The 23,049-nt window shown below is 41.0% G+C and overlaps 1 protein-coding gene and 1 non-coding gene across 2 annotated transcripts in view; both read right to left on the reverse strand.

Moving 5' to 3' along the window:
* Positions 1–23,049, reverse strand: part of CLTRN (collectrin, amino acid transport regulator) — a 128,708-nt gene that overhangs the window by 65,560 nt on the left and 40,099 nt on the right. The window lies entirely within an intron of this gene.
* On the reverse strand, positions 22,272–22,376 carry LOC116277204 (U6 spliceosomal RNA). The gene has a single exon (XR_004186685.1). It is a non-coding gene; the product is annotated as a U6 spliceosomal RNA (small nuclear RNA).

Raw genomic sequence — 23,049 nt, forward strand, 5'->3', positions numbered from 1 at the left:
TCAGAGCAGAGGACTGGAACAAACCTAATGTCCACCAGCAGGGGAAGGGATAAAGTAAATGAGGTATGTGCTATCCAGGGTAAACTGATCCACAGATTAAAGGAAAGACAGAGCCCGGGGTTTCTCTACAATTAGCTTTGGGCCAGATAATTCCACGTCGGGGATGCCCTGGGCACTGAGGGATGTTGAGCAGCAAACCCGGCCTCTACTGACTAGACAGCATCAGGGCCACCTCCGGGAAGCGATGATCAAAAAGTCTCCAGCCGTTTTCAAATAACCTCTGAAGGACAAAAACCACCCCCGGGGGGAAACTACTCATCTAGAGTTACACTTTTTCTTTTATAAAAGGGCAAATCTCAAAACTACACTGTTGAATGAAGAAGATGGGAAGGGGCATATTACGGATAGCACAAGGCATGTATAGAAATTAGGCAAATACAAAGTGACACTGCTGGCATAACAGAGGAAGCCAGAAACCAGGTAAGAGGTCATCTGAATGCTTCGCCTGTATTGTTCTTTCCATCAAAAGCCTCTCTAAATGCTGTTCAAACATGAATTTCATGGCACCCCTCTTTAGAGACTCAGAGAATAAGCTGCAAACAAAGCAAAGTCCCTTCCCCCTCCCTTGGAGCATGCTTTCTGAGGGGGCGGAGACAGAAGGTCAATACCTAAATAAACAAATACACACACTGGCAGGTGGGGAGATGCTCTAGGAAGGAAAACAGAGCTGGAGGACGGATGCACACAACTCCATCAACACACTGCGACCCCAAATGCTTTCCTCTCCCCATCACCATGGAACTCCGCTGTCCCTTACTACGAATTCAAGTTCTTCACTCTGTTTCCATTGGGTGGCAACTCACACTTCACCGTGGCACCTTGGCAAATAAAATGAAAATATTTTACCCACTTAGAAATAAAGAGTTCCAAAGTATTAAAATTGCTGCTGAACATACTCAACCCAACATTTCAATAGAGACAGTTACTGTTGGATATAACAAGCCCTAGACTAAAACTCTAAAAATCAAGCTTCTGTTTTGAAGTCTACTACCTACCACTTGCTAGACTTGAGACAAGGCATCTCACTCTACATGAGTTACTAGAAAGGGCTTAATGTGTCAGTGAGGGTACTGTTGGCATTATGAGTAGGAAAGTCCTTGTTACGTGGGACTCTCCTGAGCTTAGCATCACGTGATTATCTCTCATCGCCTCCCTGTAAATGCCACAGCACCCTCAGTCAGAGATATAACCCCACAACACACTACATTTCTATATGCTACCTGCACATGCTATGGGCATGAGGTCAGTACCATACACAGGTGAGGCACACTTAGAAACGTCTTCAAAAGTGTCAAGGTCATGAACAACAGGCAGAGCAGGGTCATCAAAAACAAAGGAAGTTGCAGAAACTGTCACAGACTGGATCAGACTAAAATGGAGTAGGTTTTGGAGCAGAAAAAGGACATAGGTTTTTAAAAAGGAGATCAAAAAGTTCCATAGTTTAATAGTACTGAACCAATGTTAACCTCTTAATTTCGATGTATCGATCATGGTTATTTAACAGAACGGCATTAGGAAGCAGGTGATGGGTCTAGAGTAGAGTTTCGCAGCTTCAGCATGATTACCATTTTAGGCTGGATAACCCTGGCTTGTGGGAGGTTTTCTATTCTTCTGTAGCAAGTGTAGCAGCCTCCCTAGCTTCCACACACTAGATGCCAATAGTACATCCCACTGTGAAAGCCAAAATGCGTCCCGACATGTCCACATATCCTCGGGGGCAGTGGGAGGACAAAACCCCTGCAGGTCGACGACCGCTGGCACACAGAATCTCTCTGTGTTATCTCTGCAATTCTTTTGTAAATGCATATGTATATAGTATATATATTTCAGATTTATACGAACACACACACACATACACAGAAATACAGGAGCAAAGCAGTTATTTTTAAAGTTTCCTGGACATAACAAAATGCTCTATAAGAAAACAAACAACCGAATCCAAAAACAGGCAGAAGACCTAAACAAGCAATTATCCAACAAAGACATACAAGTGGCCGGTAGGCACATGAAAAAATGCTCAGTATTGCTAATGATCAGAGAAATGCAAATCAAAACTACAATGAGGTATCACTTCACACCGGTCAGAACGGCCATCATTCAAAAGTCCACAAATGATAAATGTTGGAGAGGGTGTGGAGAAAGGGAGCCCTCCTGCACTGCTGGTGGGAATGTGGCTTGGTGTAGCCATTATGGGAAACAGTATGGAGATTCCTCAAAACACTAAAAATAGATCTACCATATGATCCAGCAATCCTATTCCTGGGCGTATACCCAGGAGAAACTCTAATTCAAAAAGACACATGCACCCCAATGCTCATAGCAGCACTGTATACAATAGTCAAGACATGGAAACAGCCTAAGTGTCCATCAACAGATGACTGGATAAAGAAGTTGTGGTATATTTATACAATGGAATACTATTCAGCCATAAAAAGAATAAAATGCCATTTGCAGCAACATGGATGGTCCTAGAGATCATCATCATTCTAAGTGAAGTAAGCCAGAAAGAGGAAGGAAAATACCACATGAGATCACTCATATGTGGAATCTAAAGAAAGAAAAAAAAGGACACTAGTGAGCTCATCTACAAAACAGGAAAACAGACTTGCAGACATAGTAAACAATCTTATGGTTACTGGGGAAAGGGGGTAGGAAGGGATAAATTAGGGAGTTTGAGATCTGCAAATGTTAACCATTATATATAAAAATAGATTAAAAAAACAAACTTCTTCCGTGTATCACAGGGAACTATATTCAGTATCTCATAATAATCTTTAATGGAAAAATATGAAAACGAATGTATGTATATATGCTCATGGCTGGGACATTGTGCTGTACACCAGAAACTGACACATTGTAACTGACTGTACTTCAATTTAAAAAAAAAGGCAATGGATCAATAATAGTTCTTACTGGCTTCATTGATAATATATCACAAATACAAATGTACTTTGAAGATAAGAAAGCTGTATTAAACTGTAAGATACTGGCATCCATCAGCATAATGCTGGTCTTAATAATTATGTCAAATTTTTAAAAATTAGTTATGTTATGTATTCAAATGTGTTGAGTATTTATCAGGGTATCTCCCATTCTACTGGTGTCTTAAGAAGCACCATTTCCATCATTTCTCCACGATTCATGTTAGCAAAAAAGGTGCATAGTCTTAGCTGCTCAGGGTTTTCCTCAATAGAAGAATACTAGTATCCGTCCTACATGATGACTCGGTCAAGAAGAGTCACGTCTAAGATTTTAAGCAAACAAAAGAGTAAACTTGTCCTCTACAAACATCACCTGTAGAAATGTAATCACAGAGATGTGTTTACATTTTGTTCAGATGTAGGCAGCTGAACTAGTAACGGGTAAGCCCACTTCCTACAGTAGCAAGGGTGTGAGGAAGGGGCCAGGGACAAGCACACCCTGCTTCTGGAGACAGCTGCAAGGCAAAGGCTGAGAAGAAGATGGAGACACCCTTGTGTGCTGCAGCTTTCTCCTTGTTTGGATGATGCTTTGAGAAATGAACTGATGTCTTGGCTACCACAAGAGTAAGAAACCGAGGTCCAACAAGAGGTAAAACCCAGGCAGCGGGGAGCTACTCCTACCATGGCCGTTCCCGCCACGGTCACCGGGAGAATACCCACCCAGGGGACTAAGCTGCGACAAGAAGGAGAAATGGGTGGAAGGACACTGTCTTCTTGTGTCCACCGTACCCCACAGACAGGCCCCTGGTTTCCGAGCCGAGATGTTAAGCATGCTTCATTCACTCACAAATGTTTACTAAGAACTAACAATGATTAGCCAATATGGCCAGGGATGGGTAGGAAAAGAGCCCTGCTGCGAGGGCTTTTAGATTCCATGGCCCTGCCCATAAGTGCCAGGTCTAGAAGTTTAGTGCTGTTAAGACCCCTGAAGATCAAGGTCACAGCCTCTGAGCTCACCAGAAGATTGAAGCCCAAATGGAAGCAAAAACTCCCGAGATGCCAGCATCTGCCCTCAGGCCTCCATGCCTCGTCTGAGAATAGACCCAGGACAGTGGGGAGGGCAAAGGGCTTCTGGGTTTCACGTGGCTTGTCCACAGTCTTTGTCAGGAGGGGCTCTGATCCCTGCCTTGAGTAGGACTTCACAGTCTTCAAGCTTAGAACAGCCTTTTAAATTTTTATCAGCTGAGCGTCACCTGGGAGACTATCAAACACTCTGTCCATCTGCAACACAAGAATCTCCGGGCCCTGGGGCTTCAGGGCACGGCTCAAGTCCGACCTGCACTGTGAGCCCCTGTGTTCCTGAAGTGTGGCCCTTGTGCGCCCTCAGTAAGGGATTGTGAGAAGAATGGATGGATGAATGAATTAACAAAATGGAGTAATGAACTCCATTGATTTTACTCACTGTTTCTACATTATTCCAAAGGAGTCAAACTGACAAAGTAAATTGGGCCAGCGCTGCAATAATAGAAAAGAGAGGAAGGAAAGGAGGGAGACGACTTCCCTAAAACTTTGTTTCCCAATCAGAAATACTCAGACAATGTAACAACACAGAAGAGTCTCCAGTATAAGAAGACGTCTGAATATAGTGTAGCTAGGGGTAGCCAAGCAAAGGTGTACATGTAAGGAAAGTTGGTGCTACAGGAAGTTACACGAAGACGGACTGTACAGATTTCAGTAGTTAATTTACTTAGCGCCCAAAAGATGCAAATTCCTCCCATTTATAGATTATGCACAACTAGCATGACTTCTTCCATGGTCTTTCTTCCAAATGTGACCTCACTGAAAGCCACTAAGATCTGCACAAAATGGGAAATTTATCAGCCACCAACACTTATTGAACCAACCACGTCTTTTGAAAGAATGTGTTGATGTAAGAAAGAAACTAAAATGCCTAAATTTTAAAAGTTCTCTTCATAAGAAAAAAGAATCTGTTACAATGTATGGTGAAGGATGTTAACTAGAACTACTGTGGTGATCATTTCACAGTATATAACAATAGCAAATCATTTTGTTGTTCTCCTGAAACTAATATAATGTGGTATGTCAATTTTGCCTCAGTGGAAATAAATAAACTGAAATGCCATTAGCACGACTTGAAGAGAAATCCTATATTTTCAAGATTTGTAAATATAGATGGGTCTGTTGGAATTCTTTGAATTCACTTGAATAATAATTTTGTCTGACTACTTTACAAAAAGACAATATTTATGCACATACAAATCGCTTCTGTCAGCAAATCGGTAAAAAGGCAAAAATGTCCACTTCCTTTCCTCGAGTGTGGGGAACCCTGGTCTGAAGGTAATTCTCTCAGAACTGGCTCCCGGGCCGTTTCCCGTTTCCCATCCCTGGCGCCAGATAGGGCCAACTGCCTCCCAGGGGAGGGAAGAATCAGGCTCTTGTTTCTGGAAATCAAAGGACTAAATAGGGGCCGGGCTGCTCTTTTACAAGCACAAGACCGTTAATCCCCTTACCATGGATACAACAGCGTGTTGTTCCTTCTCAGATCACAAGACTTATCCCTGAATATTTAGAGGAAGAAACCCATTCCATGCCCCCCACCATTTAACTCAGAAACACAACACTGTGCCTGGGTCAGACTTCTATCCCCCCAGCTGAATATGGTAAATTATCCCCAAAAGCCAATATTTGAGTAAACTAGGCAGGTAAAATCTCAGCTTAATGGGAAAAACAGACTGAAGTTTAAACTTAATCATATTTTCTTGAGATACTTTCAACATTTAAAAAGTTTTCTGGAAGTATTTTAGAAAATCTGGCCTAAAGCTTATTGTAAAAACTTGAAAACATGTGGTTGCCATCTTCGATCAAAGTCCCAAGAAAACTTCAAGTAACCTGACCTAATGTCACCAGAACTTTCTACCACTTAAACTTTTCCTTCTGTCCTCTATTCTACTTTTCAGAAAATCTAGGAAATAGTAAGAAAATGATTTGATGTCAAGATTGTAAGTAATGATTTTAGAAGAAGTATCTTTTTTTCTGTCACACCTTGTCCATCTTCCTATAACGTCCACCAGGGCCAGCTTCCTGAGTGTGGGCCCATGCTGTGTGGGACCTGGATTTATCCATCATTTGACTCTCAGGGCCCACGTAGTGGCCTCCACAGCAGGCTTCCCACAGAGGTTACTTAACTCCACAGCTCCCACCACAGGCCCTCATTAGATCACAACAAAAAAGAGGCTTCAGTTTTGCACACCACTGCCGTGAGACCGGTCAGCTCCTTCTCCTTGGTTTCCTGAAAACATCTAGAGCAGCTTATGGAGCCTTCATGTCATTTCTGGCTGTGAGAGAGGTCAAGCCAGTCTTAGCCAAACCTCGATGACACTGTCTTCCTGCGTCTGACACCCAGGCTCTCTCCCCCAGCAGTGCTGACCTGAGCAGTGCGCTCTGTTCCTTTACTCTCCGGGCTCAGCTCCTCCTGCATGTCACCCCTTTCCTCCCCACCCACCCCATTCCTGCTCACTGAGGTATGGGAAAGGGAGGCGGGAGAGGGTGGGAATCAGACAGAAAAGAAAAATGCAAGGTTCCTTCTCCTTGTGGTGCCCTCTGGCTATTCATGGTCCCTGCCAGGGCAGGAGTCCTCACGTTCTCCGTGTAGAGTGCACTCGGGGGGACTTGGAAGACTGTCTGGGGACCTGCAAGCTGCACCTTCCCCTGACGTGCACGATGCACTCTGGCCATCTTCTTTCATCTCGCCCCTCCCAGCCCCACTCTGCGCCTTCCCTTCTGCACTGGGTACTCAGCCCCAGCAGACAGTGACTTGATCAGATCTGGCTCCCCTCGGAGCCTCCATGTGGCCCCAGGCATCCATCCCAGTGCAGACAGTTTGCAAACCTGTCCTCACTCACCCTCACGCAACCAGCTTATGTTCCACCCACGGCACAGGGGTGGGTGGACCATCACAGTGTCTAGAACTCCAGGTGCATCTACTCTGGTGGCAAGCTGCAAGCTGTCCTGAGAAGGTCTGCCAGTTGGAGAGCACCCAATCACAAAGGAAGGTGCCAATCTCTTCCCTTACAGACACCCCCTCTCTCTACTAGCGGTCTCTGCCTGACTTGAGGTAGGCAGGGAGACGAGCAAGGGTGTTATTCAAAACACAGAACCAGTAGGGCAGCCTGGGCACCAACACATCAGAGTGGACTGGCTGTCAGCACCCGCCGGGCTGCATGGTGTCTGCACGCTGGAACCCCTTGCCCCCCTCAGCCCTGCCACCCCTGGAGGTTTCCAAATACGCAGAGGAGCCACTGTGCTCTGTGTCACTTGAGGTGATCATGCTTGATATAAGAGATAGTGTAGTAAGGATTGGGGAAACGGGGGATGTAAATGAGGGTACTCACTACTCTGTTAATTACTTGACTATCTTTAGTGATTTACTCTTTACATTTTCAGTCCAGCCTATCTCAGTATCTTCAGTTTTCTCCAATATCCATAGAGTAAGCAATGAGGAAAAAAACCAAATAAACAACACATGTCCAAGATCTGGATCCCTGAAGCCATCCTGGAAAGGGGTATTTGCTACTATATTAGTTTGTTAGGGCTGTTGTAACAAATATTGCAGATTGGGTGGCTTAAATAACAGAAACTTATTTTTTTCTCAGTTCTGGAGGCTAGAGTTCCGAGATCAGGATGTGGGCAGGACTGATCTCTTCTGAAGCCTCCTTCTTTAGTTTGTGGATGGCTATCCTCTCCTTCTGTTTTCACCTTGTCTTTCCTTTGTTTAAGTCTGTGTCCTAATCTCTTCTTCTAAGGACACCATTCATATTGTATTAGGGCTTACCTATAGGACCTCATCTTACATTGATTACCTCTTTAAAGACCCCATCTCTAAATACAGTTATATGTTGAGGTACTGAGCATCAGGACTTCGACATAGGAATTTTGACGGTACCCAATTCATCCCATAGCAGCTACCCTCCAGAAGTTATTCTGCCCCACATTAACACCAAAAGACCTCTGAAAGGCAGAAGACTTAAAGCCTGACCCTGCTGTCAAAGTACTGGTGTCTTCCCTTCACTCACCATACTTGACAGAGGTAGCCTGTCTGCAGAGTTGTTTCCAATCCCATCTTGCATTGCATGGTGCCCCTCCCCATAGGGGAAACCTGTTCATGTAAAGATGCAGCCTCCTTTAGGGCAGCGTGTGGAGAACTGGGCCCAGCGCTGGTAGTCCATCTTAAATACATCCCGGTTCATTAGGCAGCCCTCATCACTCAGCGCCCTGACAGCAGTATTGCTGGGACTCCTGTTGCCTGGCGGCAAGATCAGCCCATCTCTCCATTCAGGGCGTCCTGCCAAGAGCTAACTCCTCCTGCCCAGAGCATTTTCCCCTTACAGGCTCCTTCTTGTTAATCCAGTCCTGACTTAAATGGTAACTCTTCACGGACGCCTTCCTGTGATCGCTGAACATAAGAAAGTTCTCACCCTACCCTATTATTAACAAAGTAATCAGTTCTTTTCCTTCATAATACATGTTTACCACCAATCTCTCTGCTGGTCTACAGATACCATGAAGAGCATTTCCTAAGGACACTCAGGAGTCAACTATGTTGCCCAATTTGGGTTTGGGAGATTTTGTGTACCATAGGCCTAGTGATAGCTATCAGCTATGTCACTTGTGACCCAAAATTTATTGCTGCTTTTTCGTGCAACTTTATACAAGTAAAAGTGTAAGTATGTAGACAGTAGTGGCTCCAGGGGATGATCTAGGGGGACTTCAGCCTATAATAATTTCTATCAGTACCTCTCTCATATCTACTCTATATAAACGTGAGATCTCAGTGAAAGGGGAGCTTGCTGTCAAAATGCAATTTCAACACAAGTCCCTTATAGCCTCCCCACCCATCAGCAGACAAAATGTGAAGCCACCAGTGTGTCTGAGGCATTCTCATTGACTGAAAACCAGGGGAAGCTCTTATATGTCATTAATGGCTATTTTGCTCAGGGGATGGATTTTTTTTAAATGAATAGACATTGCAATGAAACAACTCTCTGAGTACAAAGGAAGAACTGGCTTTAGATAGGCTCCCATGTATATCTGAGATAACTTGAGGCAGGAATAGAATGACTTGCTGAAATACAAATAAGATCAAAATCCTCACTTTAGTGAATAATTTTAGGATCCTCTTTCCTCAAAGTGACTTTCATAAATATAAGTGAAAATGAATTGGAGTTTCATTCTCCTGTTGGTTTGCTTCCCTGCTTAAAGAGCTACACTGTAGAAAGATTTCATGTCTACAAATGTAAAAATCAAAAAAGACCACTGTTGATGAGGGATCAACACAAACACTGTTCAGACATGAAAGGCTTGTTGACAGAAGGCTGACATGGGGATGAGCCTGCCCAAGTGCAGATGAGAATGATAATGATAAGCTCAGTGCAGCAGATGAAATTGAAGATGCCAGCCAGCTCTCCTCGGAGCATGAATCTGAGTTGTTTTTCAAATGTTTGGTATAATTTGAGCTTATCTCCTGTCCTTTCTTTGCTTCCTTTTAATTCCAAGAGTGTGAGCTGACTGGTGATGAGTAGGAGTTGAGTTCTGGTCACAGAACAAAGCCTCAAGCAAGATCAGAACAGGATTGATGTAGTTCTAGATTCAGTATCCTGTCAATGGAACCACTTGCCTTGTGCAAGTGTTAAAGAACTGAAAGCTTGTGTGTTCAACGTAACTTATTTCTATAGGCCTTCAAGGAGATAGGCTCCATGCATAAAAGGAATTGAAATGTACAACTTAAAAGAGGATAAGGAAAGAGTTTTTAAAGCTAAACATATGTATACCCTATGACCTATAATTTCTCTCCTTGGTAAATACCCATGAAAAAGAAAGCAAATGGAAAATATATGGACAAGAATGTTTGTGGCAGCTTAGCTGCCTGTTGTGCATATACTTGACACATGATAGGTGCTCAATAAATGTTTCAAAGTGAATTGAACACATCTTTATATTTCAGTTATGTCTTCACAGATCAAGTGATGCATACTAGTTGCATATATTTATCCATCAGTTTGGATTTCTAGCCTATACTATATAGTAAATACTATAAGCAAAATCATTTTATTAACAATTTCTATTTGAATCCATTATTACTTTCATAAAACATCAGATAGTGGTCTTTGGAATAATTTCTTCAAGCTTAAGGTAACTCTGCAGAAGGGCCCATTAACAAAGAAAGCACAGTGTTAGTAGAAAATCAATTTTTAAAATGAACATGAAAATGCTCCACTTATTGCTTTATCTCCTGAGCTAATCTGATATTAAGCTCATTTTAAAAGCATTTTTTTGGTAAACAGAATGGTCTTGGTCAGCCCCAATTTCTGAGGTTGTAAAAAAATCAAAGTTAATGACATAGAACCGTGCCATCCAATGGAACTTTCTGCAATGATGTAAATGTCCTATATCTGTGCTGTCTAATGTGGCAGTTGCTAGACGTAGGTGGCTACGGAGCACTTGAAAGAGCACCATATGATGACAAAATGTGCCAAACAGAGCCTGATAAGTCTTGATACTTAATGCAACTGGAACGACCTGAAAACAGAGCTACAAATATTCAGCCCCAAATATTCCCAAAAGTTTCACCCCAGTCATCACATGGTTTAGCAATGTTTTTTTCCAAACTCATAAAACAGTCACAAGCTCAACTTTCAAGCCTTGACATTATTTGCAAATTCAGAAAAATATCGAATTCTTTATGTCAAAGACTTGCCAATCAGACAACAGAAAATGTAATCTATGTTTAATTTTCGAGGTGACATACCTGATTCACAGAGTTCAACATGAATAGCAGTCACCAGGAAAAGGAGGCCACAACACAGTTTCAGAATGGAAAACAAAAGGCAAATAGAGAAAGAAAAAAAGGAAGAAAACAAACCCTGCCCTTGAGTTAAATTCCCTTAGCCATTCTGTGACCCGGATTAGAATATCAGACAAACGAGCAAGCCACCACCTAAAAGGTTTAATGATTAACCCCCATCATTTGGGTTAATACTTTGATAGAAGCAGCCCATCTCCTGTCAGTTATTTACAAAGAAAATCTGTTTGGAAAACAGATTAGTTGTCCTTTCCAAACTCTACCTCCAAAGAATATTTTCTCTGCTGACTCAAAAGTCGGAATCCTCCCCCGGCCCCTTCTCCTGCTGTTGTCTGGTTAAATGCACGGTGGAAATTGGCCCTGTCTGGAGGTTCTCCTTGGCATCAACTTTCCATCTTTTCAGGGCTGAAATATCTGGCTTATAGATACGCTATCTTCATTTAGGAAACAAACATCACTCCCTTCTATCTCTGGTGAACAAAGGACACCCTTCCAAGACTGGCCTCCTCTGACTCTCACCTCCCCAGGTAAACATCCAGGAGAGCTTTCAATACTAAGGGAATGGCTCTGGTCAGCCCTAAGGTCTGGTAGTTGTGTAACATCAAAGTTAATGCGGTAGAGCAGTGCTGTCCAATGGAACATTCTGTGATGATGGACATGTTCTATACCTGCACTTCTCAACATGTATACAATATGCACGACACGGCAGCCACCGGGCAGAGGTGGCTGCTGAGTACCTGAAATGGGGCTAGTGCTGCCAAGAAAGAGAACTGTTCCTTAATTTAATTTAATGTAAGTAAAAAACAGTGGCTAAACAACTACACTGGTCAGTGCAGCTACAGAGCAGTAATTAGGAGTGACCTACCATGAACTAGTTTCGCTGGATTATTTCTCTAACCCTCAAAACAGCACCTCACAGTTGCTGTGTTACAGTCATCTTACATATGAGGAAACCCAGGATCCGGTGTTTAAGGCACTGGAGACAACAGAAGGATGGAATGGGTGCCACTTTACCAGCCTGGATGACTTATACTTGAACACTGTCGCCACCACACTGAACAGTACTGCGTCTTGGGTCATCAGGGGTCAACAGTGAAATTGTAACAAAGCTCAGAGATGCGCTGGGATCAAGGTAACGAGCGGGAAGAACCCTCCCCTAGCGGGCATTCTACAGGTGCCAGTCAGGCCCCGCGGCGGGTCCATGTCAGGGCTTGCCCCTCCACCACGCTGCCTCTTCATGAATTCAGTCCCCAAATTCCACCTTGTGGCCTGAAAACCATGGATGGAAAAATTAAACTGGGTGATCCTGCTGTTAAATAGAAATTTTGGATTTTTAAAGCAACAAGAAGAAAAATCTCGACAACTACACTTCTGCAACACAGCGTATCATTTGAGGGTCAAATCATTTCCCCCTCCTAGTGAGGGTAACAGTCTATCACAGATGACCCATTTCTGTCGGCTAACTCCACTTGAGGAAGCTTTTTCTCATCCCCTTCACCCTGGTTACAAGGGCACAGAGTCAGGAAGAGTCGTACTAGACAGAGAGGCGGCCAAAAGTTAACTCAGTCATTCCAGCAATTTCACTATTAGGTGAAATGGAAATTTCCTAGAAGGAAGAGCTCATGTAACTAACCCCTGAAAGTGAAGTCAGACTAGATGAAGTTATCTTAGGAAATGTTAGACTAGATAAAGGCATCTTAGGGGAAAAAGCCAATAGAGATTATAACAAAGCCGTGTTAGAGAGAGAGAAATCTGATTCAGCTTTCCTTTGGCCTTAAAACTTCATGAAAGTATCAAATGCTTCTCTTTTGCTTTTACTTAGTCACTTATGTGACTAGCATTGAAGACAGTAAAATGCCAAGTTTTTGTCAGTGTAAGCCATTCATTTGAAAAGAGAAGAAAATCTCTTCTCTTTTGAATTATGGTTTCTCAATGTTTGTTGCATCATTTTTCTAAAGGTAGGAAAAAGAGTAATACAAGTTTTTAATAGAAAATAACAGAAGCCAAAAGAGAAAAGTAGAAATTATCTATAATTCCACCAGCATCAATGACCATTGTTAATTATTTCTAAATGTTTTCTAAATATTTGGAACATATCTTTCTTAACCTTGAGTCTTCCTTTGTGCATGTGTGTGTGTGTGTGTGTGTGTGTGTGTGTGTAAACACAGATAGATTTCTTTTTAAAAACAAAACTGGGAGTGGAATGATAGTTACCAGGAGCTGGGGGTGAGAGAATTGGGGAGATGTCATTGAAGGGTATGAACTTGCAACTAGTAGATAAATAAGTTCTGGAGAGTTGATGCACAGAATAGTGACTATAGTCAACAATACTGAGTTATAAACTTCAAAGTTGTTAAGAGGCTAAATCTTAGTTGTTCTCACCACAAAAAAAGAAATGATAATCATGTGACGTGATAGAGGTATTAGCTAACAATACAGTGGTAATCATATTATAGTATACAAATGTACCAAATCAACACTTTGTACACTTTAAACTTCTACTGTTATATGTTAATGATATCTCAAAAAAAACCCTGGGATTTTACTATTATGAAACTTTGTTACCTTCTCTCTTAAATTTAACTGTGTATATTGAATGTATTTCCACATCATTAAATATTCCTCTTTAATATAGTTTTCCATGATGGTCTAATACTGCATTCATTTTATGAATGTGTCATATGCTTTTTTTTTAACATTTTTTATTGATTTATAATCAGTTTACAATGTTGTGTCAAATTCCAGTGCAGAGCACAATTTTTCAGTTATACATGAACATATATATATTCATTGTCACATTTTTTCTCTGTGAGCTATCATAAGATCTTGTGTATATTTCCCTGTGCTATACAGTATAATCTTGTTTATCTGTTCTACAATTTTGAAATCCTGTCTATCCCTTCTCACCCTCCGCCCCTTGTCATATGCTTTTAAATATAATTTTCTCCTTTTTACTAAAATAAAAAATGCCATAACAAATATTCTGGAAGCTAACAATGTTTTGCTCCGTTGTAATAATATCTTTGGCATAAATTCTTAAAATTTTAAGGTCAAAATTATGTAAAAATAAACTAATATAATATTGCAATCAATAATACTTCAATTAAAGAAAAGATACAAAGTTACAAGCTATTATATGTAAAATAGGTAGGCAACAAAGATATATCGTATAGCACAGAGGATTGTAGCCATTATCTTGAAATAACTTTTAATGGATTATAAATTGTAAAAATATTGAATCACTATACTGTACACCTGAAACTAATATAATATTGTAAGTCAACTATACTTCAATTCTTTAAAAGTTATGCAAAAATGTAAGGCTTCAATACATGTTAATTTCCTTTCAAAAGTGTTATGTCAATGTACATGTTTTTTTGCAGTGTATGTGTGTTCATTTTCCAGTATCCTGCACTGGGTATTATGGTCCTCAAAACTCTTTTGGCAAAACAAATACTACAAGAGTATGTTTGGTTTGCAATTCTAAAAAGCTAAACATTTTATATGTTGAATGACCATTTGTATTTCTTTTTTTTTTGTAAATTGCTTATTTGATTTTTTTGCCCTTTTTTTCTGCCAAAGTGTTTGTTTTTGTCAAAATTTTTTGCATGCATTTGTGTGTGCACAGACATTCTTTGTCAGTTGCTAGTTCCCCTTTTCAATTTGATACATGCTTATTTTCTTGCATTTTCCTGGAAAGCAATCCTAAATTTCATGTTATCTCTACATGATTTAAAATTTTTCTCCCACTTTTCAACAGTAATACCTAGTTGTTGATGCTGCTTTGTCTCACTGTAGTGGCCCTATGAGAATGCTGTTCCTCCACAGGATCTTGTGAGAAAATCTCATGAAACTAGGATATTCAAAAGGCTCATGAAATTTTGTAGGTTAACAGCCATCACCATTAGGAACTTTGACTTTATTTTTCACAAGCCAACATTGTTTTACTTCAGTGAAAGTTAATCACTACTGCTTCGAAACAAAAATTAGGCAAACTGAGTGGGAAGGTTGTATTACTAAAGTGAGAATTTAAAGGACATTTTCTTAAAAGGGAAGCATGCATGTCAGTCTGTGTGTCTCATCCTGTGAATTAAGACCAATAAAATATAATGAGCGAAAAGCAAGGCTGTAGAGAGTCTTCTGGCATTTCCTCCTAGAATGTTTACATAGCTTCCTGCATGTTATATTGAAAGTTTTTCATGGTCTTGGCACATAATGCTTGCTTTTCTAGGCTAAAATCTTTGCACCCATGCATGAAGTAGGATTTTCGGTCTTTAATTGCCTATTAGGCCGTCTGTTGGAGTTTACCCAGAGGTGTTTGGCCCTACCCAAATGTACTTCCTTTACCAGTTTTAATAAAGAGGCAGAGGGGACATCGGGCTATGTACTACTTTGGTTAAATGCTCTCATTTTCATAACAGAACCTCAAACGACTCTCCTCCTGCTTGATATACAAAGCATATGACTTATTCAGTATCTCGTTTCTGCCCTGAAGTTTCGGCCAGCGACAATGACCTTGTACACTCTACCATATGACAGTTATCACAACCTATAATGAGAAGTGTCATTTTTGGAGGACTGGAAAAGACCTACATGCAAGACCTCCATTCCTGCAAGTCAGAGATGCTGGATAGGCTGTTGCTTGCAGCCACTCACCCGTCCTGCAATGTTAATCAGTCACAAAACTTTTTCCTCCTGAGCGTGGATGCAGCCACAAAACTTTCCAGTGAAGTTATTCAGGCAGCTACCATGAATGGATCAGAGTTAAACTGTAAGTTGAAAGCTACTTGCCATCCTAGGGAACAGTAATCAAAATGCTACCCTGGATTAGGCCAGACTATTCATGACCTGAATACTTTACCAGTTGAACAGGAAAGTCCAGATAGTTCATAGCATTGTTTTAACACATTGTGCTCTGTGATTGTAGCAATGATTTTCATTGAGCAGATCTGTGTGTGATTCTTTATGACACTTATCTCCCACTTAACTCACAACATCGTATTTATGAGGAATCAGGATTTCTTTTGGTACTAAAAATCAAGACAAACTGTACTTGTCAAAATCAAACAAAACCTCTAGCTTTTATCTTATGAACACTGGAAAACCTTAAAATGATTGTCATTCTCTCTTCTGATGGGCATTCAGAAGCTTACAGTCAAATTCTGGCCCACCTTTAATAAGGACATTTTCCTCTATGTTCACAAGGGAAAAGTTCCGGATCCAATGGCTTGATTTTATCTTATCATTGGCTGCATCATTCTCTTTCTTTAAGTTCCCCTTTCCTCAATTCCTTCAAAATTTCTTTTATCCAATATTGTCTGTAATTTCCCAAGGTGCCTCAAAGGTTTGTAGAAGTAAGCTATTGTTATCTACATAAAAGTTAACACAGTGCTTACACAGTCTGCATTTGTTCTCATTTCCTGTTATTTTTTAAGGCAAGAAATGAATGACATTTGAAACATTTTATATAAATGATGCAGAATTCTCAGGGTCTGAGTGAGCTGAATAAAAGTGTTCCGTTGAATGTTGTTCTTCTATGTTCCTTCCAGCTCAACATAGTGAATGTTCCCACTGTCTTCAAGGAAAAAAATGGAATGAAGGGTGGGAAGGAAAGAGAAGGGAACTAAAATGTGATCTAAAATCTTTACTGCTAGCATATGAAGAATAATATGTAGCAAATCTTGCTACTGTGGAGGGAAAATGTAGTTCTCCACATGAGTTAATAGAGCATACATTCATTTTTTAGACAAGGACCAGGGGTCCATAACCTCACTTCATTATACAAATGCCACTGGAATCAAGCTCTGGGGCCTGAGCCACTGCATGCAGGCCCCGCAAGAGAGGCATTGTGTGGCAGGAGGTGGTATGGCCTACAAGTGAGGGATATGACTCAATGTGGGCATGACCGAATGTGAGAGGCTTGGGTCCTGAGGGAAAGAAGGGTGGAAAGCAGGGTGGAAAGCAGGGAATGAATTCTCTTTCTCCCACAATTCCATTTTCTCTCTCAAATTTTGACTCTCCTGCAATTCTCCGTACTAACCCACAAATCTGTTTTCCCCCAGAATCCTCTTGCTCTTCCACAATTCTGTTCTTTTGCATTATCCTCTGTGCTCTTCTGCAATGCTACCTCTCTCCTACAACCCTCCATGCTCTCCCATGGTGTCCCATGCTCTCCCACAATTCTGTGCTCTCCCACAATCCAACAGTGCTTTCTCATAACCCTCTGTCTCTCCCATAGTCCTCCAGCTCTCCTACAATCTTCCTGCTCTCCCATAATTCCCCAAGCTTTCCAACAATTCCTCATGCTTTCTCACAATGCTCCTGCTCTCCCACAATGGTACTTCTCTCTTATAATCCTCTGGGATATCCCACAATCCTCCATACTATCCCATAATCCTGTGACTTCTCTCATCCTCTGTGCAATCCCATAATTCTGGGCTATCCCACAATCCCCTGTGCTCTCTCACAATTCTGTTTTCTCTCATAATTCTTTCTTTTATTCCCAGAATACTCCATGCCCTCCCACACAATCCTTCATTATCTCCCACAAGTCTCTGTTTTCCCATAATTCTATGTCTCTCTCACAATTCTCACTGGTGGGTAGATAAGGGTCTTGGCTACAAGTGCCAGAGTATGGCTATGGATAACTGGTGTGTGGCCCTTACAGGACACATATGCTGGGTTGAGATGTATGGTCATGAAAGAGCGTAATTGGCACGACTTAGGAAAGAGGGCATGACTCATAGTAAGAGAGCATAACCAGAAGGTGAGGAGTGGTCCTGTAGGAAGGAGACAGGTAGAGTATGGATGAATTCATTCTTTTTGTTGCTCTCCCACAGTACCTTGCTTTCCCCATAATTCCTTGTCTCTCCCACAATGTTTTGTTTTCTCTCACAATTCTGCTGCCTTTCCACAATTCCTCATGCTCTCCCACAATGCTATGGCTATCCCACAATACCATGTGCTCTCCTACAATCCTCCATGCTTTCCCACAATCCTTTCATTACATTTCCCCTGAAATTCTATTTTCTACCAGAATTTTCTGTTCTCTACCAAAATGCTCCATTCTCTCACACCATTACCTATCTCTCCCAGAATTCTCTCCCATAACTTTAGGTCTTCTCCTCTTCTCTGTGACTCTTAGGTAGAGAACATGGGTCTAATGCAGCATAGAGGGGGCTCTGAATGAAGAATAAGGTGCCAAGGAAACACCTGGGGAAGTGGCCATAGTGATAGAGTATGTAGTAGGGTGGAGCTTTAGGGGGCATGCTGGTCATGAAGGAGCAAAGATGACAAAACAGAAGAGGCAGGGCAAATGCAGAGGGTGAATTCTCAGTCTCTCCTACAATACCTTGCCTTTCCCACAATTCCTTCTCTCTACCCAAATTCCCTGCCTCTCACATTTCTCTGTTCTCATCCACTGTTCTGTTTTATCCCACAGTCCTCCATGTTATCACACGATTGTTGGTTTTCTCCCACAATTCTGTCTCTTCCAGATCTATTTCCTCCCATGATGCACCTTTCCCACAATTTTCTTCCTTCCATAATTGTATGTTTCCCCAGATTCTTTGTGGCTCCTTGGTAGTGGGCATGTCTATTAAGGTATACAGGCGTGTGGCTCTGGCAGTAGCTGGGTAGTCAGGGCACTGAGCAGAGGACTTAGCTTGCTGCGATAAGAGGGAAAAGGCCATGGCCTAGATGAAACGTTCGAAGCCTGCCCAGGCTGCATGGCTAATGTGCAAAGACTGCCTGGGAAAAGGAGGAGCATGGTAGGGAAGAGGGATGGAAAGTGGCTCAGAAGAGAAAGGTTTGGTCAGGCAGAGTGGACAAGCATGACTCTAGAGGGATGGCCATGAAGGAGCACAGGAGCAGCCAAGGGAATGTCCTGAGTCTAAGAGGCATTAGGGGAAGTGATTAGGACTGAGCTCAGGTGGCAAGGCCAAGTGTAAGAGGCCACCAATTCTCTGTCTCTCCCACAATACCTCATGTATTAGAGTTCTCTAGAGAAACAGAACCAATAGGAGATACACATATATACGGGGAGGGAGAGCAGGGTTGGGGAAGAAAGAGAAAGAGAGATCTATTTAAGGAATTGGCTCAGCTGATTGTGGAGGTTAGATAACCCCATAAACTGCAGGGTAGGCTAGCAGGCTGGAGACCCAGGGAAGAGTTGAATTGAGTCCAAACACAGTTGGCTGACAGAATTCCTCTGGGTGGGGGCGTCAGTCTTTGTTCTATTAAGGCTTTCAGCTGATTGAATGAGATCCACACACATTATGGAGGGGCATATGCTTTACTCAGAGTCCACTGATTTAAATGTTAATCTCATCCCCCCCAAATCCCACCTTCAAAGAAGCATCCAGAATAATGTTTGACCAAATATCTGAGCACTGTGGCCCAACCAAGTTGACACATAAAATTAACCATCACACCTTCCTTCTCTCCCCAAATTCCTTGTCTCTCCCATAATTCTCTATTCTTGCCCACAATTTTTCATTCTTTCCCAGAGTTCCTTCTCCCATCATTCTTTTCTATCCCACAATTTTTTTCTCACACAATTCTTCCCTTACTCACAAAATCCCCCATTCTCTCCCACACTTCTCCATTCTCTTCTATAATTACCCATTTCCTCCCATAATTTTCTATTCTATCCCACAGCTCCCCATTTTTTTCTGCAATTCTTTTTCTCACAATATTGTCCATTTTCTCCCACAAGTCTCTGTTATCTTACACAATTATTTATTATAGCAAGTGACTAAAAATCTTGTAGTTTTATGTTTAAATGTATATTTCTACCTGCCTATGAGTTTTCTGAAGATGGAAAAAATATATAAGTATTATATAATATACTATATATTTCTATTCTCTATATCAGTGCTACTGAAAATGTGTCCCATTAGCAGGTGCCCGATCTCACCCTGTTAGCAGTCTAGGATTAGAAGAGAATCTTGCCCAAGAATGGAAAACAACCCATTGCTTCCTTCATCAAGACAGCCTTGCTTTAAAAAAAAAAAAAGTCATCCTAACTAAACAATGTGCTTAGTGACATATCAGATTTACATTCTAGTTCAAGCTTCTTATCTCAGCTTGGATCAGTAACTAGCAGTTCATGGACTGCCTGTTCTAGTTCTTGGTGTATAAATGAGCAGCACTGAAGAGATAAAGGAATCAATTAATCCTGAACAACATCATTCATTCAGCAATATTTATGGAGCATCCACCAATGTGCCAGGTACTGTGTTAAGTGCTGGGAATACAAAGTTGAATGAACTGGTCAGTCTCTGCTCTCATGGAATTTACATTCTAGTAAACAATCAACCAACAAACAATCCAATATACAAACAGATAAAGAAATAATTTCCAATTGGAAGATATAACATGAAGAAAATGCAACAGATAATGTGATAGAGACTGAGAAGTGAGGTTGCTATTCAAAGCGTCTTTTGTGAAACATCAAGTTTACATCTCCTGGGAGATTGCTGGAAATGCAGAATCTCAGGTCATATCTCAGAACCACTGAGTCAGAATCTGCATTGTAACATGATCTCCAGGTGATCCCTATGCTGAGTACAGATTGAGAGGCTCTAGACACAACTTCAGATATGGTTATCAAGAAAGACTTCCTAAAGAGATGACACTTTAGCTGAGAACTGAATGATGAGAAAAACCTAGCCATGTAAATCTAGGCAAAGAATGGTCCAAACAATGGGAACAGCAAAGGAAAATGCTCTGAGATAGAAGCAGACTGGGGAAGACCAGCATGTGTGGACAGAGTGAGAGACCTTGAACTCTCTACTGACGGATATTTATCAAAAGCCCTCTAATGAGAATTCTTGATTTGGAGTGACTACACAAAAACCCTGGATACGAGACTTCTATTTCTACAAATCAAACAGCGTTTTGCATGCAGCCACTCACCCATTCTGTACCCATGACAGACATTGCTAGTCACAGAACTGTTTCCTTCTGAGCCTGTACAAAGTCACAAAAGTCAACATCATTATTCAAGCAGTCATTACAAATAGTGCAAAGTTGACATACGAGTTGAAACCTATTTGCCATCCTGGGGAAAGATTATCAAAATGCTACCCTGTATTAAGCCAGACCATTGAGGGCCCTGTGTACTTGGATGAACAGAAAAGTTTTGATGGTTCATAGGAGTGATTTAATGTACTGTGCTTTGTGACTGCATCAACAGTTTACATTGAGGGGACCTGTGTTTAACTCCTTATGACACTATTTCCCACTTAGGTCACTACAGCATCTATATGAAGAAACAGGATTTCTCCTAGGACTAAAATTCAAGAAAAACTGTTTCTAAAAAACAAAACAGAAGGTTGATTTTTATCTTATGAACACTGGAAGACCTTAAACGATTGCTATTTCCTCTATTCTCTTGCCGTTCATAAGCTTGGGGGCAAATCTCTGGCCCACCTTAAACAACTGCTTTGATCTGATGGCTGGGACAGTAAATGCTGATCTCATCATTGGCTGCATTATTCTTCCATTATGTTCCCCTTTCTCTCGCTCCTTCAACTATTTCTTTTATCCAGTAATGTCTATATTTTAGTAATCTGCTTCAAATCATTTGTGGAAGGTGAGGTAGAACTAACTATATAAAAATCAACTCACTAATTTATACAGGTGGTATTTGGACCAATGTCTGTGAGTTTTGTTTTTGTCTTTTGATTTTTTTAAATTGAAGTATAGTCAGTTTACAATGTTGTGTCAATTTCTGGTGTACAGCATAATGTTGCAGTCATATATACACATATATTCCTTTTCAAATTCTTTATAAAATTATAGGTTACTACAAGATATTGAATATAGTTCCCTGTGCAGAAGAAACATTGGTTATCTATGTGAGTTAATTTTTCAGGCAAAAATGACTGACAGTTGAAACATTTTATAAATGAGGCAGGGTTCTCAGGGTCAGAGTGAGCTTAAAAGTATTCTGTTGAAATTTGTTCTTTTCTCTGTGTTCCTTCTAGTGCAACATTTTGACTATTCCCACTATCTTCAAGCCAGAAATGGAATGGAGGGTAGGAAGAGAAGGAAAAAGTAACTAAATATGCTACCATAAAATCTTTACTGTTGCCACATGAAGAAACAGAAGCAGCAAATCTTACTGCTACAAAAGGGAAATATTACCTTTCTACACATGCAAAAAAGGTAACTATTCCTTTAAGATTTATTTTTTTTTATTGAAGTATAGTCAATGTGTTACAATGTGTCAATTTCTGATGTACAGCATAATGCCCCATACATATATATACATATATTCATTTTCATACTCTTTTTCATTAAAAGTTATTACAAGATACTGAATATAGTTCCCTGTGCTATACAGAAGAAATTTATTTTTTTTATCTATTTTTATATATAGTGGTTATCATTTGCAAATCTGAAACAAAAATATGGAACGCTTCACAAATTTGTGTGTCATCCTTGCAGGGGCCATGCTAATCTTCTCTGTATCGTTCCAATTTTATTATATGTGCTGCCAAAGCGAGCACTCCATGAAGATCTACTGAGAACTTACTGTGTAAAGAAGTGTACGACATCCTATAAAAGTGGCTTCCTATGTGTGCTATCCCAAAATATTCCTACTAATCAAATCAAGAAGACCAGTGATTATCAAATCCTTTCTACCTTTAAACCCCTTGCCATATCTTTCTCTTTCTCATCATTTCTTGTCACGTCCAAACTCAAGCTGGGACAACTTCAGACTGTAAACTCCTTAAGGCTTATTTGTCAGGGCCTGGGAACTGAGGTCCCTCAATAAATATGATTTGAATGAATGAATCAGAGATTTCTGTACAGGGGTAGAAAAGCTGTTTGTAACCTCTACACATTTTCCTTGTGGACCCAGTGTCGCAAATGGAGAGAATAAGTCTAGCAGAATAATCTCAGCACACTCAGGGCAGCAACCAGAGTTTCAGCTTAAGTGTGATACTGTCTCGAAAGGCCCTAGGCAGCAAGAGCTCACTGGGTACCTATGAAAGGACATCAGTTGGAGACATCAGGAAATATGGGAGTTCTGTTTACGCCATTCCTCTGCCTAGCACTTAACATCCCATTAGGGACCAGAAGGAACACGGGTCCACGGTTCTGGTTTAGAGGATGTGAAAATTGGCTGGAAAAAACACGGTTCCATATTTCTAGTTCGGAGGACACGAAAACTGGGTC

The sequence above is a fragment of the Vicugna pacos genome, chromosome X (genome assembly GCF_048564905.1).
Source record: "Vicugna pacos chromosome X, VicPac4, whole genome shotgun sequence".
Taxonomy (NCBI): Eukaryota; Metazoa; Chordata; class Mammalia; order Artiodactyla; family Camelidae; genus Vicugna; species Vicugna pacos.